Here is a 26,423-nt window from a genome sequence, read left to right as displayed (position 1 = left end):
CGTGATAATGATTTCAAGGAATACTGTTGCAATGCCTTTTTGAACGCAGTGCTATCTGCTGCAACATTTGCTTCTGAAACACGCTCCTTCATTACTGGCAAACCCACCAAGGGTGGGTGCTATCAGTGAAACTACTGATAAAAGGTCATGTACCTTTTGTTCAATGTACATTGGGCGTTCATTATGCAAACACGCTGGATGGACCAGAGCTGTGGACCTCACCGCTGCACATGGAACAGACAACACCACAAGTGAAGCTCCCTGTCTTCTGTGGAAACTACTTCAAATGGCTTATTATACCGCTTATTTTTACCCATCAAACTGGTGTTAAGTATCTCATGGATCGTTTTCCAGTGACTGGTTTTACAGGAGCTGGAGGAGAACAGGGTGAAAGCCGAGGAGTCCATGATAAGCATGCTCTAGATGCTTCTGCTGAGGGGATGGAGACAGAAATGGTTCACCTCAACCTGCATCAGAATTCACACTACATTTAAACACATAACTTGACAGGAAGGCTTTTGGGTGTGAAGTTTTCTACTGACTCGGAAACTAATCACACCACTTTAAACTTAGCTCATCCCATTTTGCAAGAGTTTTGAAACTCAGACACATTCCATCTTTGCAAGTGTCTTTAAAAAGCAATAGCTGATATAAAGCTTTTACAACAAGAGGAAGTGGAATAACTCGTTTGGCAAAAGAAAGTGCACCCTCCACTGACCAAGGAGTTGAGAAATTGTATTTCTCAAACTGACATTTTTCAGCTTTTAACATGAGAACCATACTACAAGTTCAAGACCTCCCTAGTTGGACAATACGGTACCTGCAGAGAAGTGGTGATGAAGATGAGAAACAGGATGGATGCTGGGATGCTTACATGCTGATCTCAAAGGGAGGACAGGCAGAACGGAGGGACAGGGTCATTTACAGACTGTGGCCTGGAGAGATGAAGACAAACAAGCAGGGCACAAAACCAGATCTGGTGTGTGTTTCTCAGCTCTGGCAGGGCCAAGAGCATTAATTCAGATTTGCTGCTGGAACACGATCCTCCGCTGGTGACTGAATGTCTCCTCTGTCAGCCGCCCGGCGTCACAGACACACAGCTCGCTCCTCCGGTGACACGCGGAGTCGCACGTGGAGCGCCCCAAATTCCAGAAGCACCAGTGGATGCCAATGGTTCTTTTGGGCAGAGAGGTCAGGGGATACTTAGCGGGACACGCTGACAAGTTTTGTGCTTGTTGCTCAAGCTTTGCAAGTCAACTAAAAACAATCCGCTTCATGAAGTACAGGGAGATCTCCGCTGAAGTGGAAACAAACCAACCAACACGCACAACTTAAACACGCTCTCTGCTTGTCTGGCAAATACACTGAAAATGAGCCCAAGCAGCTTTCCCTGTGTTACTGCAGCAGCTAAAAATCTTCTGCATATACAAAAATGTGCTGTTAATAACATGGAAACTTATACAGGAAGCCTCTTTAAGCTCTTAAAATATCATTCAATACTTTGTACATGAGTCTAAACAGAAGATTTGTGAGATAATGACACTGACTGCCAAAGAGCAAACCCTGCCATGTATGCAATGCTTGGGCAGCTATCCCATTTGGCCCTCCTTTTCAATTCACCTTCCTGCCCAGGGAAGCTTAAGCAAAGAAAGGCTGTAGAATGGGAAAACGGCAGGGATGACTCTCACAGCACCACTGGGCTGAAGCCAGCAGACCCATGATCAGCGACTACTTTTTCCAGAGACTCCCTTAAGTGCCACCATCACGCAATTAAACATTTGGCATTTTCTTCCGCTATTAAAACCCTTATATTCAATCACCTCAAGCTTCAGGGCTTTTATTTTCAAGATATCCCCGTGCAACAAAAAGCTTCTCAGAGTTGTTCTGCAGCATCCGTTGAATCATCCTGTGCCAGACAAGGTTCTGTCTGAGGTGTTGGCTATTTTCAGCTCCAGGAGTTTCCTGAGCCTGTATTTAGTAACCCTCAGGGAATCTCTCATCCAAATCCTTGCTCAGCACCCCCGGAACACGATCCTATTTAAACTCTTTATGTCCAGAACATTACCTGGCAAGGAGTGCGACATGTCCCTCGCTGCAGAGGCGAGTCTACGTGCTGCTGCGGCTCCTCGGGATTCCAGTTACTGCCGCATCCCATCTCCCACACAGATGGGGTGGAAAAACACCCCTTGTTTCTGGCTCCCAGGCTATTTACAGATTCAAGCAGGTATGTTTACACTGCTACCTAACTTCCCAGGCTATTTACAGATTCAAGCAGGTATGTTTACACTGCTACCTAACTTTTAAGTTGTCATGAGGTGTCAGGTTGCCTCCCTCAGCTCTTTCTCCTAAACAGAAGCCAGGTTACAATCCCCAGGTTGAGAACACTCTTCCTCTCTGTAATAACACGGGGGAGATGTTTTACAAAACATTTACTGCAAAATAAAAAAATGCCTTTCCTCTGCAAGAAAAATTATACAGAAATAGACTTTAAGTCAATAGGTTCCTTTGTGATTCCCAAGATGCCATCCTCAGATTTTCAAGCATTAAAAGTGGGAGAACAAGTGATTTTTTACATTCTTTCCCTTGAGGCATCACCCCGGCAGAGCCAAAGTTTCTCAGTATCCCAAAAAAGCTGATCACTTTGGCCTCTAATGCTGCTCAACAAATGTCAACAATGTATGTCGTATTTCCTTCAGGATTTAAATAGCCTGCAGAGCAAGGGGACAGAGCAGCAGCCACCCCAAGAGATGACAGGGCTGAGCATGGCACTGAATGAGTGACAAGTGACAACGCCACCAGATCTCCTCACCAAAGGCACTTGTGCTCTATTTTGTGGAAGCCCAGCACTAAGCCAGCACTCCTCAAATACATTTCCAGCTGCTTCCCCTCACCACACGGCAACATTCAGAGACAATTCCGGGGAGGAAAACTCCTGGAAACTGTTCCATAAATAAAAATTCAGCTGGTTATGGATGCCAGTAATTTTTTTGCACAATAAATGGCTTGGAATGTGATACGCCGGTCAAAATTACCATTGGATATGACGCGTTGCCCCGCTACATCCCACAGCCGGCGCTCAGCTATGTTAGAGGTCCTTGTTCACCAGGGCTGCGTTCCAGTCTGAGGGTAAAAAGGTGGCCTGTAAGCGGTTTATACAGTATGTGAAATGCTTTGTTTAGCCAAAAATATTTTAGCTCCAAGAAACATTAAAGCAAGACAGAGATGTTAGCGTTTGCAGGGTAAAGAACTGCAACTCCTACAGATATTGCCAGAAAATATCTTCCTTACGGCTTTACAGCTATAAAAGACTTCTGCTAAAGGAAAACTACAAACAAAAAGCAAAGTGTAACTGTCTTAACATGCTAAAAAGGGTCATTACAGCAAGGGCAAGAACAAGCAGAGGCGACATTTCATTCTCGCATACTTTGTTCAGATCGTTGTATGAATCAGTAGGGAAAATTTGATGGTGCAGCAGGGTAACCCAAAACTTAGGAGGTCCTTCCCAGTACACCGGCTCTGGAAAACCACTATAAAGGGGTTTTCCCTCCAGCCTGGTCTGCAATTTAACATGTAGTGGTGGAATCCGGTCCACCAGCAGATACACTCATACCCGCCTTAAAAATAAAGCTCTGCCCAAAGCCCGTTAGTTAGGCTGTTATTAAGACAAGCGGAATTAACCACACTGGTCTCCAGAAATAAAAGCATGGCAGTTAACAAGGGAGCTTTCCAAACAACACTCACAATTCAGCACCACTCAATTATCCCAGGGGCACAGAACTGGAAGACAGGAATATTAAGAATGTTACTCTTCAAAAGCAGCAAAGACGCATCTCTTACAGCATGGAGCTCTTCTCACTTAAAGACATGTTCTAGACATCTTTGATTCCTGATGGCTGTTTTAGTAGAGCGGCAAAGGCTAAATTCCATGTGCTGGACGCTCTTGCTTAGGCCAGGATGTGTAGCTAAGGAGAAAAAAAAGAGGGGGCAAGGGACAGTTATCTCCAGCCCCACTGCACCAGAGCTGTAGCCCTATTGATCAGTGCAGTTATTTTTCCACCCCGTAGCTCCAGGTGATGTTTCTTGGGTTGTGGTTGCACCGCTCACCCCTGCCAGGGAATTCCCAACCGCGAGCACTTCCATAAAGCACCTAATTAATCCCTGGACTTATGTCAAGCTACATGACAAATGTAGAATTAACCAAATATAAACAGGGGAAAGAAAAATAAAGCTGAGCTTTTCAAACAGTGATGTGATGTCAAATAACACCATAGGAGATGCTATTCAGCACTGGAGCAATACCAAAAACCTATGTGCTGCAAAATAAGCCCTACACTTTGATAATCCATTCCCCTGTAAGGTACTAAAAATCACCTAGACCTTCATATAGGTCTTTACTCATCCTGCCTTACAGGCTGGGATTTGCTTGGTGTGGTCAGAGACCTCAGATTAACAGGAACCACAAGCAGTGAAAGCCAGACAACCCCATATGCAAAAAGAAACCCCAAAGAAAGTAAGTCAGAATAAACTTTGGTCAACGTGGTGCTTCCCCTCCATGAGGTTAACTTCAGCTCTACATGATCGCTTTTCAAGACTCACCTTGCACAACACTGAAATATAAGAACACTAGACGAGGCTCAAGAGTTTAAGCAAAAGCTAACAAGTTTATTTTGGGTCCCTGATGAGAGCCCTGGCACTAACCTGCACAAATAATCACAGCTTATTTGCCAGAACAATTTCAGTCTGGCTCTAAAAAGCTGAATATTCTGAGGTCTGAGTAACAGAAACAGCAAGTCAAGCAAGATTTTCAAGTCTTAGGTTAAGGAAAAGAACAGTAGTACACCTTTGAAAGCACACGAAGGGCAGAAAGGCAGGATCACCCAGCACCTCCAGGTTTCACAACACCTCTGCAATGCTCCCAAATCAGTTCTCTTTTGCTTTCTTGGAAGGCATAAACCAGCCTAAATCTGAACCGTACGCAAGGAGGTGTGCAAACGGCACCTCTGCTCTAGTAGGTTTCAGGTGTGTCAAACTCAAAGCCATACAGATTTTAGTCTTTGCTGCCAGGTAGTATAAAGAGCAATAAAGTTGCCCTGTATCACTGAATTGACATGGCAATACTCAAGTAGACAAAGAGGCTGGAATATAAAAGCAACATTCAGTCTCCCCATCTACTCAAATTCTTCTCCAACACTTGTAAAATGACACGACTATCCTGGTTAGTTGAATGAATGAGGTCACCGATCTACCACAGACAGACCACAGAGCCACTGCCAATGCCCTCCCAGTGATCTCAATGAGTGGCACAACTGTTCATCACCAAGAGACCTTTTCCAAGTCCCTGCAGAAGGCAGTGGCATGGAAAATAAATCTATTCCCTCCACTTCCAGAGACGTACAAGGGTTATGCTCACCTCAGAGAAATGATAACAGCCTTTTGCCTTCTTCAAAACTCTGGTTTTGTTTGGGGTCTGAATTAATTACAGGCCAGAGAGCAGATGAGCGCTGGCTCGGTCTCAGTCGCCCGATGAACTATGACCCAGGGAGATTTCCCGGAGCAGATTTCACCAGCGGACAGCAATGAAAGCTAAAATCTGTCATCCTATCTCCTTTCCCATCCCTCTGCACAACACATTTTGTTTTTAGGCTATAAGATCTGATGCAGGAGGGAAAGCAAGGATGGGCACAGGCACAACACCCAGAACGAGACGTTTCTGTTGCACATTGAGTTACATTAGCTACACCTTCAACTCACATTCAGCGTTTCTGGAGGCACAGTGGCAAGATTTACAGTGTCACACTGATACCACCTTCACACGTGGTTTCACCGCAGTCACAAGCTGCTTACAAAGAGCCTGTCACAACCCTCACCAACTAGATCAAACGCTGCTTTTTTTGCCTCTTGCTTAGTAGGGAAACAATACGATTGAACAAGCTAGGTTGGATGTGGAAGAGGAAGACACGAGGGACTGAGCAGGTGTCTCCTGAGTGGCGGGTAAGTAAAGAAACCCCTGGTTTGAGAATATAGAAATTAGTGAAGCTCTTTTCTAACGATGAGTTCCATGAGCCAAAGGCAGTAACAGCTTTATTCTGGGGAGAATCTAAAGGTCAGAAAGAAAAAGATACAGAAGCATGGAACACAGAACGGATCTCTGTTTTAAGCTCACACAACATTTACATACGTGGACAAAGTGACCCTCAAACGGTGGCTGCTCTCTACATAACCGCAGGGAAGCATCGCAGGTAAGGAACAGCACAGGTGTGCACCAGCGCTAGAGCCGCACAGCAAGACTTGGGCGGCAGGTTCTGCACAAGGGAAGAGAGCAACGCCAAGGAAAAAGAAGAAAGCCGGTCAATATCGAGCACACCTTTTCCTGAAGAAGCTTCTCTTGATCGAGAGCTAATTTTCACCTCAGACAGCTAGCAACGAAGGGATGCACACCCACAAGTACAGCCTGAAGCTCTGGTGCAGTTCCATCCTGCCCTCTTCCACAGTGAGAGTTTTCTCTTGTTTTAAAAAGCTTACCAAGCACATCTCACAAATCTCTCACATCCACTTAATGTCAGAGGTTAAGTGGAGCTGAAGTGAGACAGCACATCTGCTATTACACCAAAATTGTCTTACATGTTCCTTTTTTGTTGGTTCCGCAGTTGTATCAACGGGAAGCAGGAGGAAACCAAAAGGCAGATCTGCTCAGAGCAGCGTGGAACAGGTAACGAACAGCACAGTAATTCAATACTCACTTGTTCTCTGGGAGTATTAAATTCCACAGCTGAGGCTGCAGAGGAGCTCGGTGACCAGCTGAGGTGCACCCTGCACCCACGTTTCCCAAACCGGGCCTGTTTCTCCGGTCACCAGAGGCCAAGCAAGCCGAGGCTCTGCTATCAGTGTGCTGCAAGTGGTTTATTCCCCAAGGGCTGTAAAACAGCAGCAACCCTCCTGATGATACAGGAGCCACAGACCTCCGAATCCCAGTCAGGCTTTGCTCCCAGCTGCCACACACATCCAATTCAGCAGCGACTTCTTTTCTCCTGAGACACTGACTTGCGTTTCCTGGGAAGAGAGATTCACTTGTTCTTTTCTTGCAGTGGCCAGAGACCTGCACATAAAGCTGGGTTTGCATTTGAGTAATTCACTGCAAGTAAGAAGCAAAGTTACAAGCTGATACCTGGGATAATGACAAGGCTGCTTTAATCAGTCTACAAAGCAGTGTGTAAGTGTGGCCGATGGGCAATAATTACTCTGTGTTAAAAATCAATACAACTCTAGTCTCATGCAAACGATGCCTAAATCTCAGAGTGCTTTTTAAAAGCGCTTAACAGCCACATTAACAAGTGGCAGGTGACTTGCTAAGGGCCAGGGGAGAGTTGAGGCATCATCTCTATAGGAGGGCAGCACAAGAGTTTGTCTGCAACAACCTAAGTAGAGCTAAACTCTAAGGAAAAGAAATAAATTGGAACTTGCAGCCACAAAAGTTAATCTAACTTTCAAAGGTGCCCGTAGTTGGCAGCAGAAATTTGATTCCCATGCTTAAACTTTCCTACCCTCTGTCTCGACCCAAAAGCCATCAACTCGGAAAAGGAATTTTCTGGACCGCACCCCTGTCAGGTTACAGTAATTGCTTTTAAATCTTGTTTCTCCTGGGTACTGAAACGCATTTGTGCATTGTTGCAACATCCCTCCTATGCAGTTAACAAATGCTTAGAGGTGGTTACCTCCCAGGTTTCGGGAAACAACGACCAGTACTCATTTACAAATTCCATATTAAAAAGACATCCTTTTGGAATTGCTTGAGTGGGTTCTGTTTGCTGGGCCTTTGCCTTCAAGGCAGAGCAAAGCCCTTTAGGACAAGCAAAACCTGGCCGGCGCTACAAAAGCATGAGATGCACTTGAAGGCTCCTGTGTAGCTATTAATATTTGGCACTTGGCAAAGCTTTGGCTATTCCACAGCAGGCTCTCTCCCCCTGAAGCAACAGTTCAGAGTCGTCACCAATGCAACTAAGGAATCCACGCTTCATGTTTAAAGATTCCGCTTTCACTTTGAAAGAACAGCCACACAAGAAGAGATCTGACCGTCCTTCTGCTACCAACCCCAAGACGTGGGGCTGGGGAAGGAGGAACTCCCATGCCACACTCTTGCCACCATTAACATTACTTTTTAAAGCCCCAGGCCCCAAAACCAGAAGCACGACCAGCCTGGTTTTGAGCTGCATGAGCAACTTACTCTCCCCAACATCTCACCTGTTCTTCCTCAACATCTCCGCATTTCCACCACACAACCTCAATCCTTTTACATTTCATTTTGAAGAGTTTTACTGGGGGTTTTGTACGTCAGCAAGAGCTGCCTTCCCTTCTTCTGAGGGTTTCTATGCTAAACCTTCACATCTCATCCAGTTACCAAAGTGTGAGTTTTGAAAGACGAGCAAGTCCTGCAGAAACCAAGTACTGGATTGGAGAGGGAGGGTTTGCTCCTGCTAAAACCACAAATAGGAGTCTGAAAGCTGCATCTGCACAGATTGGAGGGATGAATAACTCTTCCAAACAAGTCTGCCAACAAGGAAAACATTACTTTGGCTTTTGCACTACTTCTCTTTTTGAGAGGCCATCTCCTGTAATGCATCTGTTACTCAAGTTTTCCGTTAGCTTTTCAAACGCCAAAGAGCCAGTTTTAACAGTTCATCAGATGAGTATGAAAGGTGCAAAACCATTAAGTTGGCAGGAAAGAGAAAAAGCGAGCTCCAGCAATGTATTTGCAAATCTGACCTGAACCAAACGACATATCCTCTCTAAAAAATAATGGACAAAGGTGAGGAAACTTGAGCTATGTCTTCTCAAAAGGGAAAAGTGCTGCTGGGGCTTCAGAGAAATCTTGTGTTTGGGAGCAAGGAGTCACTGTCAGTATAAACCACCCCCCTATATGCACAAAAGACCCCACCATGCCTTATTCAAAAGATGTAACAGTAACATAACACCAAAAACATTGAAATAATGACAAAGCAAACCTGTTTGAAAAGAGCTGTTTCTGCCTATTTCTGTTCAGCAGCCTAACAGGACATTGACCCACCAGCGCTTCTTTACAGGATTTGTTTTTGGAGTTGCCCACTATGTGTCAGAAGCACCCAGGTCCTTAGAAATATCAATAGCATAGCGTACCCCACTTTTCAGCAAAAGAAACCTTTTTAGTGCAGATTTGACAAGCCGGCTGGGCCTGGGATCTGGCAAAAGCATGGGGGCTGGATCCACCTACCCCTGCCACAGGCCCCTGTTATAAATAAAGTCGTGTCAAGGTTCTACAAAACATAATCAAACTTGCACAAGCGCAGTTACTGCTTACAACAATATGCATAATATAATTGAATCCTACTCAATTTGTTCAACAATAACAATTTTGACCATCACTTATTACACCCCCACATCTACACACACCTCAGGGCCAGGAGCAGGAATCTCTTCCACCCTTCTAAAAGCCACCTGCAAAGTCTTGAGGCTCACCAAGCAACTTCTAATTCCTCTTAATGGCTGGAATGGGACCATCCCCTCAGCAGGGATGGAGGGAGGGATGCAGGCAGCCCTGCACAGCCAGGAACTGCAGCCAGCTCTCCCCGATTCCAGCCTCATGTACACGTTTGCTGGGAAAAGCAAATCTCCTTGAATGCCATAAATTGCGATCTGGCTTGCACTCGTGGATGTAAACACGCAGGCTGATCTCTTGCAGAGCAAGCACGGCGCAGCGGCACGTATGACCTGGGTGGGAGCATAACTGGGATGCCTTCACTTGTTCTATTCTGGCTCATGGCAGCCAGCTTGGTGAAAATCCAAACGTGCACAAGCAGGATGAGGATCCTCCCTGCTCTCCCTTGCAGCTCTGCACACTGGTTTTTTGGTTCTTACAGGGGCAGTAACTACGCCAAAGCACCAATCCCCACAAGCCTGCACTCCGAGGGGCTGTTTGCTGAACAGCAACCTGGATGGCACAACCAAAGGCTTGACTGGAATAGGCTTAACAGCTGAGCTGGTGGCTGCAAAAGGCATCTCTGAAGTCCCAAAAGCAGCAGCAGATTCCACTCTAATCAGATGCAGCCATGGGGCTTTCTACGTAGGCTTAAAGATGGATTGACACAAGTTGCAGAAGCAGTTTCATTAAGGAAAAAGGAAAACGCTCTCTATGAACTATAATACAAAAGAAAAACCAACACATAACCTAAATTTCTGATGCTGACCTTTCAAAGCCAAGCTTTCTATCCTGTTCTAGCACATTCAAAAAACAGTTTACACTCGATCTGCTGTACATCCTACCAGTTGTTCCAAAGAATCTGCAAGAACATATTCATCCCCTCCCTGAAATTTCAAGGAAATTAATTGCACGTGAGCACAAAAAGAGAATCCGAGTTTGACAACACTAGCCAGAGCAATATTTTGAGCATAGAAACACCGCACACAAACCTGGTGACTGATCTAGCAAGAGCAGCTGCTGTTTAAATAGGAAGCTCCCTGTCCCTTGTCACCTTATCAGAAGCCCCAAATACAAATAACAGCCACCCCCCAGAGATGTCTGTGAGCCCAGGGGGAAGGTGGTGATAGCAGGACATGGCAGGGCCTTGAGAAGGTGGGAATGAACATGAGGAGGTGGGAGACATGGAGGAACAGCGAGAAGACCAGTAGGATGGCTCTAAGAGGCGATTTGAAAACATCTGATGCTAGCTGCATTTCTCAGCCTCCTACAAACCTCCAAACTTCGATGACAAGAAGTACCACAACTGGTGGGTTTGATTTGGGAATACTTGCAAAGTGTATGTTTCTATTCAATGCTGCGCTTAAAAACGTGTCACTTTACTGTACATATACAGGATATCAACACTGGCACTTGAGGAATAAGTAAGGCATCCAAGAAAGCCTTTGGATAAGGGACCAGCTCTCTTCCTCCTCCCTGCAGTTCCATGGGAGGGCCAGTACTGCCCTCACCCTGAGAATGGAAATCATAGCAAGAAAAAGATATTTTTAAAAGAGCTGCTTTGTTTTAGACAATCTAACATAGAATCATTTGGGTTGGAAGAGATCTTCAGGATCATCGAGTCTAACCATAACCTGACTCTAGCACTAAGCCATGCCCCTAAGAACCTTGTCTAAATGCCTTTTAAACCCCTCCAGGGATGGTGACTCCAGCACTGCCCTGGGCAGCCTGTTCCAATGCCCCACAGCCCTTTGGGGAAGAAATTGTTCCCCAGATCAAATCTGAACGTTCCCTGGTGACAATCTGTCTCCTAAGGGGCTGACTTGAAATCTTTTTTTAAAAAAAAAGTACATCAGAAATAAAATATGTGGGTTATTACTAAGCCACTTCACATAAATGGCCACACTGTAATTCACCGCTGCTTTACAGAAAATAAAATGTTAGTAAAGCAGTCCTGGAAAGGAAACAAATCCTTAAATCCAGAAGGGAATAATACTGCCTCCAGAGAAGCCAATGAAGAGATCAACCCTCTTTTTATTTCATTCTTCCTCCATTTTTTTAAAGCCATAAATACAGAAAGATCAGCATGTTCAAATACTTCAGATGTTTCACCTTGCGGTGCCTATGGAAACAAATGGACTTTTTGTTCTTTCTAGGTGAAGTTTTGTCGCCTTTTTTAGTGACTATTCGCAACATCAAGAGCAAAGACAAAAGGATGCACAAAGTTGCACAGCCAACCCCCTTGTGTCTGCAAGCTCTGACTCTAAATTTTAGGCTGATTTCATACTTTTTTGTGTCTAAAATAACCACCAAAGGCAGGCATACATTTGCACACACACATTTCATCTAAAATACTGAGAACTGGCTTTATAAGCGACAAGATCTCTCCCTAGAGGATGGACTAGTCAAGGCTGCTACAGTGACAATGTAGTAGTATCAATATCTTAATTGCACCAGAGTAATATCAGGCAACATATCAGTCACAAATAATTCACTGCAGAAGTTATTCCAGTGCAGAGATTGCCATTAGTATTTTGCATGACACAGGCCTGCAAGAAAAGTCAATTACTACAGCAGTAGCGAGAGCAGAAAATGTGCAGCCTGACCCCAGGTGCTGACATTTACCCTCTCGCTGTTTCCCTCTCAATAAGGTTCTACTCTGCTAGGTACCATTTCTCCAAAACCTTCTGGGATGCCCTTTAACACTGGAAATCGGTGATGAAGAGGAGGGAAAAATAAATAAAATAAAACCAGCTCTAAGATAGTCATGAATTAATTCAGCCCAGAAAGCTCCACTTTGAACAGATGTACCTGAACCTTTGGCTTCTCTGGGAATTGAAGCTGCAGCCTCAAATCTCCACCTCAAAGCAGGGATGAGAGGTCACAGAATCACAGAATCGACTGGGTTGGAAAAGAGCTCAGAGATCAAGTCCAACCCTTGGTCCAACTCCAGCCCATTGACTAGATCATGGCATTAAGTGCCATGTCCAATCTCAGCTTAAAAACCTCCAGGGCCGGTGAGTCCAGCACCTCCCTGGGCAGCCATTCCAGTGCCTGACCACTCTCTCTGCACAGAATTGCTTTCTAATCTCCAGTGGGGTGTTCTCACCTCACCTGCCACCAAGCCACACCACAACCACCAACTCAGAGCAATGCACCAGTGAAATCCAGTCACCGCCATCACCAGCGCAGAGCAACGCACCACTGAAAACCAGCCTCCCTCGCCCCGGGGAATTCAAACAGTTCATCTCCAGGGAGCAGCTGGAGTCAGTCCATGTGCTGAACACAACGATTCGCCCTGCTTCTTAGATGAAAACTCAGAATACATTAACCAGGAGGCTTTAGAAAGAAGCACGCTGTTATTACTAGTACTTGCATGCACGCTAAATGTCATGCAATTAGTAAAAGTCTTAATGATAACGTTTATACATGAGCTCGCACAAGAAATGGGACCAAAGTGTGTGCCCCGAATAGGCATCAGTAACCAAGACTACGAGGTGCAGTTACTTTTTGTGGTGTTCCAAACAGGGCAAGGTGTATTTACTGCCTTGTGCATTTGTATATCCAGCTACTTTGAAATCACTTGACTCTGTAAGGTCCAACTCTGCACAACCCAGCTGGAAACACGAGGTAATTACAAGCAGTAGCACCCTACCTGTGAAAGATTTAAAGGCTTCACCTCGACGCAGGTCACAAGACAAACTAATCCTTCTCATGCAGTGTAAAAAAGTCTTTCTGAACCTATCTGTGCTTCAAAGTGTTCAGATCTAGTTCATTAATTATATTTATTAAGCAGTCTAGACAAAATATAGATTAATTTTTTCTTGAAATCAAGTAAACAAACTCAAATATGATTTGCATTTTCGTAATTACCAAGCTGTTGTGGTCTTTTAATTTGCTATGATGAGTTTTGTGCATGCAGCAAGACTGGAACCTCTGGAACCTTCAAGCAAGTTCAAGTCTTCAAGCAAGACTGGAACCTTCACCTTGTAAAGGCTGGAGCTTCAGTGTCCCCACAGCCACACGTAGCAGGAACACGTGTAAAACTCCATTCCCAACAGTGTAAGGATACCTTGGCACGAATACAAAGATCAGGCATTGTAACACACATCATTTATGTGCTGAAAACGCAGCGGGACAGAGGCAGGCAAAGCATTTTCTACTTCATTACTTTTGCGAGGCTTATGGCAGAAGGGCCAAACACCGATCTGGTTACTATCCCGTCTGCAAATAAACACAAGGGATTCATTCAGTAGCATGGCATCGCATCTTGAGGGCTGAATTTCAACACCTAGTTGTTACAGTGGAGCCATTTGAAAGAACACATCAATTCCCTATGATTTTTAGTATATAGTCTGCTTTCAGGCTACAACCATGAAAAGACCAAACAGGAAGTCCTGAATATGGAAACAAGATTCCCAAATTGTTAACAAATAAAATCCAACACAAACTATGAAGCCGACAAATATTCTTCTAGCGTGGACAACTATTTTAAATACTTGCTCATTTCCACCAACAAACGGACAGTATTAAAGCACTATTATCAGTGCGAGAGGGATTACAAAGTTAAGGCAAACAATCGGCTTTTAACCTCTTAAGTACTTTGTGTGGTATTAGCAAAGGAGTCTAATGGAAAGAACCATAAAAGAATATTAAAGGTTAGCAGCTCAATAAAGTCACCAAGAGGAGTTCCCTATAGGCAGATAGAAAACGCTGCTGGTCAATTCACTTGGCCCATGCTGAGCTGTGAGCTGAGCAGCAACTTTCAGAAGTTCATTTCTTTAAGGAGTAACAGGTAGTTCATAGAAAACATCAGCTCAGCTGGACAGGCACAAACAAGAAAACAGTTAACAGCCTTTTCTATTGCATACATCTGGCTTATCTGTATCTTAAACACCATCTACCTCAGGTTCTTCCTTCTCCTCCACTCCCATCCCATCTTGGCACCGAGAAACCTCAAATAAAGCTTGGGGACAAGACACATGGCTATATGAGTCTCTGTCATCTCAGCTTGCAAGCATTTCCAAAGAAATTCTGAACCAAGTGTCAGAATGCAAACAATCCGCTCGCGAAAAACGTGCTTTGGGCCCTGGTTTTGCTTTTAAAATGCCCTTTGATAAACCACCTATTTACATTTCGAAAGAGAGAAAAACTGAAATAGGAGATTGCACATGCACGAGAACAAAGGCAATATCTGACAAGTCATTTTGTTAATTTGTGGATAATTGCTCATTATTGCGAAATAAGGTTTTTGCACCGTTTCATAGAGACCGGATAAGAAGCCCCAGCGCATTACTGAGGATTGCTTTTGGCAAATGCGAGCTTCTCCGAGCACAGCGAGACATAAAATCATGTCTCCATTCAACACATACCCTGGCATCCCAAAAGTACCGGTGGAGACGGAACGACATGCTCTGTCAAGTTATTTAGTAGAGACCATCCCAGGCGTGTGTTCACCCTTTTATGTCCATTCTTGCTCTGTTCACAGCGTTGCTTTGAACACCACCCACCCCACATGGGCTCTGCCCCTCGAAACACCCAACTTCAGCATTTTAAGAATATCTATATTCCTCTTCCTAAGTCTTGGTCACTTCACTATTAAAAATGCATTGGCTAAACTCTCCAAATCGACAGGACATTGGCACTTGCTGTTCTTCACGCACCCTGTGTGAGCAGCAAGGCTTCCCCTGCCCAACTCGCCCACCGCTGCTGGATTTTCGCTCCTGTTTAAAGCAAACCTGCTGCACCACCACTAGCCAAGCTGGCTAACAGTGCTCACACCGCAGGTGCCCACCTCAGAGTTCCTTCGGCAGCAAATGGTGAGCACGCTCTATGATCCGTGTGCCATTGGCACAGCCGAGCAGGTATTTTTGCAGCAATCGCACTCAAGGTGCTTTTCAAGGTCTTTCCCATCACTGTAACACCAGGAGTCATTTTTAAGCCTTTCAAAATAGTTTTACATTAACTTCCCTGATAAAAGTTTTCCACAGCAATATAATCTGATGACATAAAACTCTCCGCAGAAGAGAACACAGGGAAGGCAAAGCACAGACTTCAGAGCAGAAGAGACACTATAGCTCGATTTAGACGGAGCTGTTTCATTAGTATGTAGATTCAAAGCCGTTCCTATGCAGCTATTGAAACGCTACCCAAGCCTTCCTAGCAAGCAAAAATCCATTCCGTGTACAAATAGCGCTTTTATAGCTTGGCACGGTGCTCGACTGCAGAGTCAAACTTTTCAATGCCTGGTAAATTTTTACTTGAAAGTTGCAGGAGAGCTCATGCCAGGAGCCCATATGAAATGCCAGCTCAGTGGTAGAAGGTCAAAGCGTGGTATGAAGAGATTTTATGGATGTCTTTCAAGATAAACTTCTTAAAAGCACTATGCTATCTAGGGAGACACAGATTTCTATCACTAGGAAAGCCCAGTAACAATCTTCATGACTCCTTTTCAATCATATCTTTAATATCTTTAACCCTCTACCTTGCAAAAAGCACAGCAGGCGCGTCTCCTGTGGGTGCTGAGAGTTGTTTCTGTGTCTATTTAATCCTTGGTTATTTTGCTGAAGTTAAGAATAAAAAAGCGTTAAATGCCAGTTTTTGTGCAGACTGTCCTCTACAAAGAAGCAACCAACCCAAAATGATAATAATAATAAAAACACCAACAAGCAATACCCCACAAACCCAAACCAACAAATCTTCAGGTGCAGAAAGTGTTATTTTACGCAGAAAAGCCCTAAAGGTCATGGACATGTGAAGAAAGCGCCACAGAGTTTAGACCAACAGCCCAAACTCCATTAGTACCTAATGGCTGCAGGAGGAGAAAATGAATTTGAACTGAAAGGCTCTGTATTCTCTACCATTTTGAGAGAAGTATTTAAGGTTAAGTTAGTGTCAACAACGACCCTGAAGAGCTGTCAAGCACAAAGACTTGTAACATACTGGATTTTGCCAGCTGTCACCACACCACAATAGAAAAAAAAGAAAGAGATAGTAAAGCTGCATTAAAACCTGGTGTGTCTGCTCAGGGTGTCCCCTTGCATCTACACAAACGCGCTGTTAGATTCACTTACAAGAGCAAATTTGCAAATGCTTATACACTTTCCCATTGAGGCACCTCAATGCCCCAATCTGCCATTTTACCAAATTCAAGAGTAAGACTTGAAATTCAACCAGCACAAATCTCAGCTCTCCCAACATTACGTTTGCGAGTGACATTGAATGGCATTCAACACACAACAAGCTAAGCTAATACACTGACGGTCCAGCAAGGAAAACTATAAGACACTCCAAAATGCAATGCTCTTTTTTAGTCAAGGAAGTTAAAGGTGTGAGTGCATTGGACAGGAAAATATGACAGCTATTAAAAATCCTCCTTCAAACAAGGCTGCAGAAGCTCTCTCCAGATATACCACACAGCTACGCCTGCACACACTATGAGAGCAAAGAGAAGCAGCGGCTGCTTTTTCAGCAAGAACTCCTTCCAAACTACTGGGGTTTGGGGGACAAGATACCTCATGTAAAGCTGTTTCAAGTCTTAAGATGGGAATTACAACCTCTTCTGTCATTTTTACTGTTTCCTCTTGCCTCTTTTTTCCGATGAAGGCTTAGGCAATGCAGTCCCGCTCACCAACCACCATCACACCAACTGATGCTCACCTGAACCTCACCCAACCGGGTAAGAAAGCATCTGGTTTTCACACATATATACATTCTGCATGAGGAAAACCTAAAGCTACTGGATTTCAGGGATGCCTTTAAGTGTTTGGGATTTTTTTTCCCCCAACTAGCAACATGCTTCGCCTTAACTCCCTTAAATAGAGCAAGCTGCTTCCAAAGAGCTTCAGAATCAGGGAGACAGAAGGCAGACTGCTGGGAAGTCCAAGAGAGAAAACAGCTTTAGAGTTAAGAAGAGGGAGATTCGTTTGTTTGTTTAAATCTACGCAAATTAGCACAAGCAAACGCTGCAGTTAGTGAAGATGCTTTCACAATAAAGATTTATTAGCGTTTTTCCTTGAATAGGGGTGTGTAATTGGATAGCAGGGCAGCATTGCGCAAGTCAATGAAGGAAGGATCAACAGGAGGCGTTCTGCTCCACATGAGTCTTGCTCCTCTAATTTGGATGAGTGAACTGTAAAACCAGTAATAGCAATAACTACCTTTTGAGAGCTGCATTTCTTTAAGAGATACCTTATAGTCTGCTAAATTAGGCTTTCTTTTCTCTTTAGCTCTTGACCAAGAGCTATATCAGTACAAAGCTCAAGCAGTACTTTCAAGGTTTCCTCCCCCAACTACATTAATATGTTTGATAATACCAAAAAAAATTACAAATATTTTAAAGAAGTTTAAATATTCACTTACATTAATGAACTATACGCAGCACAGGGAAGCCAGTTACACTTAGTAGCTTATAGGATGGATGTTCTTTTTATCAACAAAAGACAAGCCCAAGCGACCTGCACCAAACACGCCGCCTCTGGAAAGTAGACTTTCAAAAGCAGAAAATGTATTTGGGATGAAAGCATCACAAAAAGCCAGTAGGTTTCATACCTCCTTCCGTCTTCTGCATTTCCCCCCAGCCTTTTGTGAGGAGGGAAGAAGACTTAATTATTAAATTGAATGATGCCGCACACTTCTCCAATGAGACCAAAACCCTTTGGAAAACACTGACAGTCCACAAGAGGTCAGTTCACGACCCTCAAAACCTCTCAGAACTCAGGTTTTGTAGCTCATTTTAAGCTCACCTCTACTTCAGAGCATTTTTTCCACATCTAGTTGGTTTTGATGTGTCGCACTTGAATTATGACTGAAATAGCATTCAGGTGCTCTGCTCTATTTCAGCAAAGGCCAGTTTGGACCTACCTCGCTGTGAAGCCTTAAAAATCCTTCCCGCACACCACGTGTCTCTGAGAACCACATGGTGAGAGAAGGATCTCGTGTCACGTTCGACGAAAGCAGCGCCCACAGACACGTGCAAACCTCCTAGTTTGGTTTTAGTGATGCTATATAGATTAATTTATTTTATTTTCTTACTCCAAACAGGCCCTTCCTGACATGCCGGCTAACAAGGGTCTGGATTATTTTTGTCTGAGCATTTCTTACAGCATGTCATGTTGCCCCAGTTAAAAAGCCCTTAATTCGGCAGCCATGCCTTACAGCCAGACTGCAATTGCTATTAAACCTGAGTAAGTCCCAGGCCACCCATATTTAGTGCACCAATTAACCAACATGCAACAACGCAGAGCAGCCGGGACCAGAAGAAGGGGAGAATTTTAAAGTTGCCATCACCATTCTTCCTCCACTTGTTCAGTTCAAGGGAACTCAACAACTATTTAATTAAAAGCAGCACCTATTCAAGCTTGATGAGTGTTGAGAGAAGCAGTAATATGCACAGAGAAGAGGTATCCACAAGATGCTACTACCAAGCCACTGCCTTTTAAGGATACCGTTAACTCTGAGTAGTCAAACAATATTCATAAATACCTCCAAGTTCTGAAAATGATTCACGTACTGTGGTTTATTTAATTTAGAAGTGTTGCAAGTTTTCATTAGAAGTTAATTAAACCTGTAGAGACATGTTGTCTCCAGGTTGATACATGAAAGAGGAAAGTAGTGCGATAAATTATTTGGGAATCACAGTTTGTTGCACAGACCACAAACACAGTTTAAAGGCACGTGAGTTAAATTTAATTCTGCTCTATATGCACAAACCTGGAAAAATCAAGGTAATTTCTCTGGATTTAAAGGGAGTTTATTACCTTTATTGTAAAAGTAGCCTTTATCTTTTGTCTACCATCAACCAGGGTTGATAGCATTCTCTTTCCAAACTCTAAACAACTTCACAAAGCTGAAGCCATTCCAACACCCTCTAAAATACTATGTGAAATAAAACCAAAGTGCGTCAATACAAGGTACACTCCCCAAACAAATAAATGTAACCAAGCCCACCAAGATCAATTCCAGAGCTTCCATTGACCTGAATTGTCAGGTGCCACACCTGTATTTTATATTGGTTCACAAACGAGCATTAAAGGCAACAGAAATCATTTGCATCCGTGGAGACCTGAAGCAGCAGAATGGAATCTGAAGGAATCGCCGCAAAACTTGTCGTCGCACGGCGATGCACCGGTGCTGCCGTCAGCCAAAAAACACGAGGACGTTCATCGACATCCCATTTCCAGCTCTGCTAAGGGAGGCTGCCTGCATCAGCAGCCCTCAACAGAACCATGTCAATATGGCAGAGCTCCCATTTTTGACAAACAATACCCTTTACTCTCTCTTTCCATCCTTGCCTCGTGTATTGACGGCGCCTGAAGGCCTTCATTAATGAGGTTTTCACACAAAATATAATAAATTAGAAACCTTGATCAAAACAGGGCCTCCAGCAGGAACACAGTAAAAAAAGAGAACCACAGGCATTATACACCCAAAAAAACCCAAAATAATCCAGCATGTCAATCAGCAAGGAATTGCACAGGCAAAGAGGGAGCACGCCCAGCTGCCAGTGATGGTGCTGGTGCCTCTCCCTCTCTCCCCATGTTCTGCCCTCCAGCCTCTTTGTCCTCAAGACCCTCAAGCCGCCATCATCCCACAAAGCCGGGACCCAGGGAGGTGGAGCAGCCCTAACGCCGCTGTCACAGCCCCCAGAGTGGTCAGGGTGGCTGGGATCTCCTGCCCCCTCACAGCACCTGCCTCCAGCTGCTCTTGGAGCCCTGGCACCCAGGGAGCGGAGGGGACCAAGCGGCCCCTGGGCTGGAGGTGGGCCCAGGCCTGGCCTAAGGAGGCGCTAAGGCCCCCCCTGGGCTGAGGGGACCGGGCTCAGCCCCACCGTCCCATCCCAGCTGAGGGGACCACATGCCCCCAGACCCGCCGGGGCAGGGGTGGCTGGACCCCCCACTCAGGCACCCTGGGGAGGAGGGGAACAGACCCGAACAGGCACAGGGGCTGAGGGAACCAGAACCTCTCCTGGGGCTGAGGGGACCAGAGTCCCCCAGAGACCCCGGGGCTGAGGGGACCGGAGCTTCCCTGGGCCCCGGACTTGAGGGGACCGGAGACCCTGAGAGCCCCCGAGGCTGAGGGGAACGGAGACCCTGAGAGCCCCCGGGGCTGAGGGGAACGGAGACCCTGAGAGCCCCCGGGGCTGAGGGGAACGGAGCTCCCCCGGGGCTGAGGGGAACGGAGCTCCCCCGGGGCTGAGGGGAACGGAGCTCCCCCGGGGCTGAGGGGAACGGAGCTCCCCCGGGGCTGAGGGGACCAGAGACCCTGAGAGCCCCCGGGGCTGAGGGAACCGCATCCCCCGGGCTGAGTGGACCAGAGACCCTGAGAGCCCCCGGGGCTGAGGGGAACGGAGACCCTGAGAGCCCCCGGGGCTGAGGGGAACGGAGCTCCCCCGGGGCTGAGGGGAACGGAGACCCTGAGAGCCCCCGGGGCTGAGGGAACCGCATCCCCCGGGCTGAGTGGACCAGAGACCCTGAGAGCCCCCGGGGCTGAGGGGAACGGAGCTCCCCCGAGGTGAGGAGACCAGAGACCCCCAGAGCCCCCGGCGCTGAGGGACCCGCATCCCCCGAGCTGAGGGGACCAGAGCTCCCCCGGGCCGCACGGCTGGGAGGCCCTGGACACACCCCGCGGATGCCCCGAGGCTGCAGGGGCCGTCGCCGGGCTGAGGAGCCGGGATCCCCGAGCCGCGGCCCGGCCCCGCCGCTACGCGGCCCCACCTCGGGCAGCGGCAGCCCCATCGCCGCTGTCACCCGCCGCCGCAACCACCACCACCACCCCCGGGCCTGCGGCCGGCCCCACCGCCCGGCCCCGCGCTGAGGCGGCGGCGGCGCGGCCGAGCTGCTCACCGTGCGGCGCGGAGCCCCGCGGCAGGTCGGGTCGGGTCCGGTCGGGTTGGCGCGGCCGCCGGGCGGGCGGATCCCCTGGGCGGCAGCGGCGGCTCCGTGTCCCGTGCGGCGGCGGTGGGCGGCACCGCGCGTCACGTGACCGCCGTGTCATCCCCGCGCCGCCATCTTGTGCGCGGCGAAACGGGGCGGGGGCGCTGCTGCCGCTCTCTGGTTTCCCTTAAAACCACAGAGTCGTAGAATGTCCTGAGGTGGAAGGACTCATAAGGGTCATGGAGTCCAACTCCTGTCCCTGCGCAGGTCACCCCGTGTGTCTGAGGACGTTGTCCTGTCTCTTCTTGAACAGTGTCAGGCTGGGGCTGTGACGCCTCCCTGGGGAGCCTGTTCAGTGTCCAGCACCTCTGGGTGAAGAACCTTTTCCTCATGTCCAACTGACCCTTCCCCAGCACATCTTCTGCCATTCGCAGAATGACAGAATGTCAGGGGTTGAAGGGCCCTGGAAAGCTCATCCAGTGCAATCCCCCCATGGAGCAGGAACACCCAGATGAGGTTACACAGGAAGGTGTCCAGGCGGGTTGGAATGTCTGCACAGAAGGAGACTCCACAATCCCCTGGGCAGCCCGGGCCAGGCTATGGCACCCTCACCCCCAACAAGTTTCTTCTCAAATTTAAGTGGAACCTCTTGTGTTCCAGTTTGAACCCATTGCCCCTTGTCCTGCCACTGGTTGTCACCAGCAGAGCCTGGCTCCATCCTCCTGACACTGCCCCTTTCCATACTGATCCCCATGAATGAGTCCCCCCTCAGTGTCCTCTTGTCCAGCTCCAGAGCCCCAGCTCCCTCAGCCTTTCCTCACACGGGAGATTCCCTGGGGTTCTGTCACTGGTCACCAGAGAGCAGACTCAGCCCCGCTCCCCTTGTGATGAAGCTGTAGCCACCATGAGCTCTCCCCTCAGTCTCCTCCAGGCTGAACAAACCCAGTGACTGCAGCCGCTCCTCATATGGCCTCCCCTCCAAACCCTTCACCAACCTCATAGCCCTGTAAATAAAATAAGCTACCTCAAAGCTTTCTGAGTGCAGGTGGCCAAAACCAAATTAAAATCCGACATCAGCGTAACTTGCTGCAAGCGGGTGAGGCGCAGCCTGCAGTGCTGGGGGAATCTCTTTTATTTCAGTCTCCAGTGGCTGTTCTGGCTGTTGGGCTTCCACTCGCCACCTTTGTCGTAACATCAAGAGCCTGCAATAAGTCAGCTGTTATTGATAAAATCTTAGTTAAAATCAAAGCACAGAACAATTTAACTTGGGAATTGTAAGGAGCCATTGAAGGAGGGATGTTGTGGATCTGGCACCTGACCCCGGCGAGGGGGGGAAAAGGACTGAGAGACATCAGACTATGAATCCTTAATGTAAAACAAAGTCTCTTCGAACGAATCCCGGAATGCAAACTCATTTCTCTACGTAAAAGTTTTAAAAGTTAAGCTAGGGGGAAGGGTAGTCAGAAAGCCTGGTATCCGTATTTTAAATAAATCAATAAGGGGAGGAGGTTGTTAGAATTAGAGGAATGAGATAGGTAAACTGAGGCAGGCATTGGGTGGTCTGTAAACCCTGCAGTACCAACCACTGGGGAACAGGGGAGGGAAATTGTGGCTGGGATTAGGGTGGTATAAACAGGGGCTTTTTGCCCTGTTCCATGTGCTACCTTCATATAGAACACCCAGGTTTGCCAAATCGTTAATAAAATCGGCTTTGCTGAGAGATCCTGCCTGGGCCTATTATACTGGAAAGGTAATTGTTTGCTACAGGAGTCCCCTCTGGACAAGTTCTCTAAGTAGAAAGAGGGTAAAATTTAGTGTCATGAACGCTAACGCCTTGCATCCTATTTAAACCTTGCACTTCACAAATTGTGCCTTGTTAATGCAAAAAAAAAAAGAGAGTTGTTTTGTTTTATTTGTATTATTTAATCCAACAAAGTCTGACTAAAACTTTTCCTCCAGGAGGATGAAAACACACGAGGGAGGGACTGGATGTGCCCGTATGTCACAGTAACGTGGAGCAAGAGACTGTTTTTGCTGCTCTTGGCATGTAAATATACTGAAATCTAAGAAAAGAAATCCCATGGGTTATCCTAATCAACAAGCGATTGCAGACATTACCCAGGCAAAATCAAAATTCAACTTGAATAAATAGTAATGTATGCACAGAGACAGATGAAACACAGTGATGTAAAGAACTACCAAATACTGCAGGTTCTTCAAATATAGTTGAGCTACTCAAAGGGAAAATTCTCTGTGTAATAAAACCATAAGGAGCCATTGTGAAAGTTACATTTTGCCATCTGCCAGGACCTGCAGCTCTTTAAACCTTTTCATCAGTGTTGATGAAGAGGGAACGAGGCTTTTTTCAATCTCAGGATGCAGGCAACCACTTTCACCCTATGCAAACCGTGTAGTAGTTGAGAGGGGGAATGCAAGTGGAAGAGGGTGCGTGAGATTTCACTTACTTTTCCCTCAGGCAAATTATTGTTACCTGGTTATCTGTGCCCAGCACTCATGGGCTAAATATAAATGCATCTTTTTTACTCGAATAGTAAACCAAGGTCTGGGTACCATATCGGCTACTATTTCACCACTCTTTGCTTGACACCTCCTGGAAGTCATCATGGAAATGAATGAGAAATGCAGGCGCCATGGTGGGTCACCCAGCTTTTAGTCAATAGGGCAAAGGAGGTTTTCTCCAGAGGAATGGACAGGAGCAGCATCCTCCAGAGCTGAGCCACAACTCCTTCATCTTCTCCCATAAAGCTCCTTGTAAACCCTCTGAGCTAACAAAATACTGCCTTAAACACGGAATTTTCAGAGATGCCAGATGACCCCGTACACTTTCAGGCAGGTCCTTTTCTCCCCCTTGCTCTTGTTGCCACGATCTTGTTCTTAATTCAATTCTTTTTCGGGGGGTTGTGTCTGGGAACAACCCAGGTGTTGACAGCTTAAATTCTCCCATCCCTTGGCAGGGGGGGGGTTTATTTGTGAATAGATTTAATACTGGCCGCTCTGATCTGTTTTTTTCCCAAGTTGACCAGGCTTAAAACCTGATTCTTCCGAGCGTGGCCACACCAGGAAAGGTTTAAGAAGCTGAAACTGGACCAGCTCAGCACCCCCTGCCTTGTTTCTCCTGGGGAAGCAGGGAAGCTGGTGGGGGTTCCTGCTTTTCAGCAAGGCGCTGTTTTCTCCCCGACTATCATTTCTTGTGATCCCATCTTACTAATACTATAATGGGATTAATGTTGTTAACATTTCCCCCGGGGTGATCATATAATAAATTCCCCCTTTCTGGAGTTGTTCCCCTAGTATGGGCATTTTCTGGCAAATAATACGAACCTGCAGGCGGTGCAAATTGATCCCCGGGGAGCCTGACCTCCTTTTTGGGAATGACAAAGGGCCGTCCGAGAGGTTTAGAAATACTTGTCCCGGGCTTAATCCTGCTCAGCCACTTGTGTTCCTGCAAACAACCTTTCCTGCTGCGCTAGGGATTGTGCTGGCACCAAAAAACCACCATTTTGGGGGGTTTTCTGCGGGATAGAGGTGCCTTTGTAGGAGCAGGAAGGACGACCCACTTCTCAGCCAGTGGTTTGGTTTAATCAATTAATCAAAATCGATGTATGCATGAATGAATCAACAGTAAAATGCTAATAGATCATTGTTATTAATAAGCATTAGGTATTGAGCAAGAAGTAATAAATAATATTCAATTTGAAGATATGTTTCTATTTAGAGGTAGTATATTTACTATTAGCAAACTAATACTTCGTTAACGAACTAATATTAAACTAACTTGAATAAAATTTCAATAGCCTTCATCTTACCACACTCAGCAGGTACATCTGTCAGTACGGCCATGACCATTTACCCAGTCACTTCACTCATGACGTCACTTGATACCACATGACATCGTTTACTCACTGATTGCATTTATGACATCACATCGGCTGCCAACATTTATGTCGGTTGCATCATTTCAGTGGGTCGCGTCGATTATTTAGTGGCTTTATCCATTATACCATTTATCATTAAATGACATTGTCAAGTCAATACCTTCATGATATCATTTTGACACCATACGACATCATTTATTCTTTAGCCCTCAAGTTAGATGGAGCTGCACTGACTGGGTCGTTTTTAAAAGCCTTAAAAATAGGAATGGTAGGAACATTCATCGCTCCGAATTTGCAGAGCGCGTCGCGCAGTCCCACGGGGCTCTGTCACTGTCCCTGATGGTGTGAAGGACAACGGCAGCGGCAGCAAAGCGAAAAATAAGAATGAAGTACATCGGGAACTGAGTCAAGCAAAGGGCACATTACATTCACACGCCATGGTTTTAAGAAGCTGCAATATACATGGTAAAAGAGACCAAAATTTCCATTTCCAAAGGAGGCAGGAGATTCCAATTCAGCTATTTTTATTACTCAAGCAAGCGATTAATGGTGAGATAGCGTCATCTTAGATCAGCAGCAGTATCACCCAGTGATCTGTTGCAGACAAGCAGCATTATAAATACAGGATTGTAGAGCAGGGGTGTCAAAATCATTTTCACCGGGGGCCACATCAGCTTCGCGGTTGCCTTCAAAGGGCCGAATGTAATTTTAGGACTGTATAAGTGTATAACTGTGTAAGTGTAACTACTCCTACATTCATACATAACCCGTCACAGAGTTTTCCTCCTGTTCATTTCAGATCATTAGAAAAATATGCAAACACATTTAATGTGGTTTTAATGGCCGAGTGCTCCTGATTAAAATAGCATGTGTCTTTGGGGGAAAATGCATCACAATTTGAAATAAAAGGAGAAATGCTTACCAGCGGCAAGGCAATAGCAAACATTTCTCTGTTTAAATAGAAGAAAAATGAAAAAGAGGTAGGAAAGAAGGAAGAAAAGAGAATTGAAAGGAGACGAGAAGCAGTTACTGAGAGAGGACCTGAGGGGAACCCCATGTCCCAGCCCATGACAACCACAGGAGGTTCCCCCCCCATTTCCATTGCTGCTAACAGGGTTTGTTGCTCTTTATAGGAGAAAACGATGTTTTCTTTTCAGGCATGTTTCCTGAGAACGACATCTCTGAGATTTTCATATCCATCACCCC

General features: G+C 46.1%; 1 protein-coding gene across 2 annotated transcripts in view; it reads right to left on the bottom strand.

Moving 5' to 3' along the window:
• SGMS1 (sphingomyelin synthase 1) overlaps window positions 1-21,443 on the bottom strand; it is a 91,453-nt gene extending 70,010 nt beyond the window's left edge. Inside the window, exons 1-2 of one of the 2 annotated variants that reach the window (XM_080348147.1) lie at window positions 3,742-3,790; window positions 3,033-3,120 (exon numbers count right to left, since the gene is read on the bottom strand). The gene's annotated coding sequence lies outside the window, so the exon portion shown is untranslated. Of the gene's footprint in view, window positions 1-3,032; window positions 3,121-3,741; window positions 3,791-21,291 lie in introns of those variants that run through there. The other variant, XM_080348146.1, reaches the window with a different exon arrangement.
• Between the last annotated feature and the right edge of the window lie 4,980 nt (window positions 21,444-26,423).

Source organism: Nesoenas mayeri (assembly GCF_963082525.1).
Source record: "Nesoenas mayeri genome assembly, chromosome: 7".
NCBI classification, from domain to species: domain Eukaryota; kingdom Metazoa; phylum Chordata; class Aves; order Columbiformes; family Columbidae; genus Nesoenas; species Nesoenas mayeri.
This window is presented reverse-complemented; position numbering and strand designations above follow the sequence as displayed.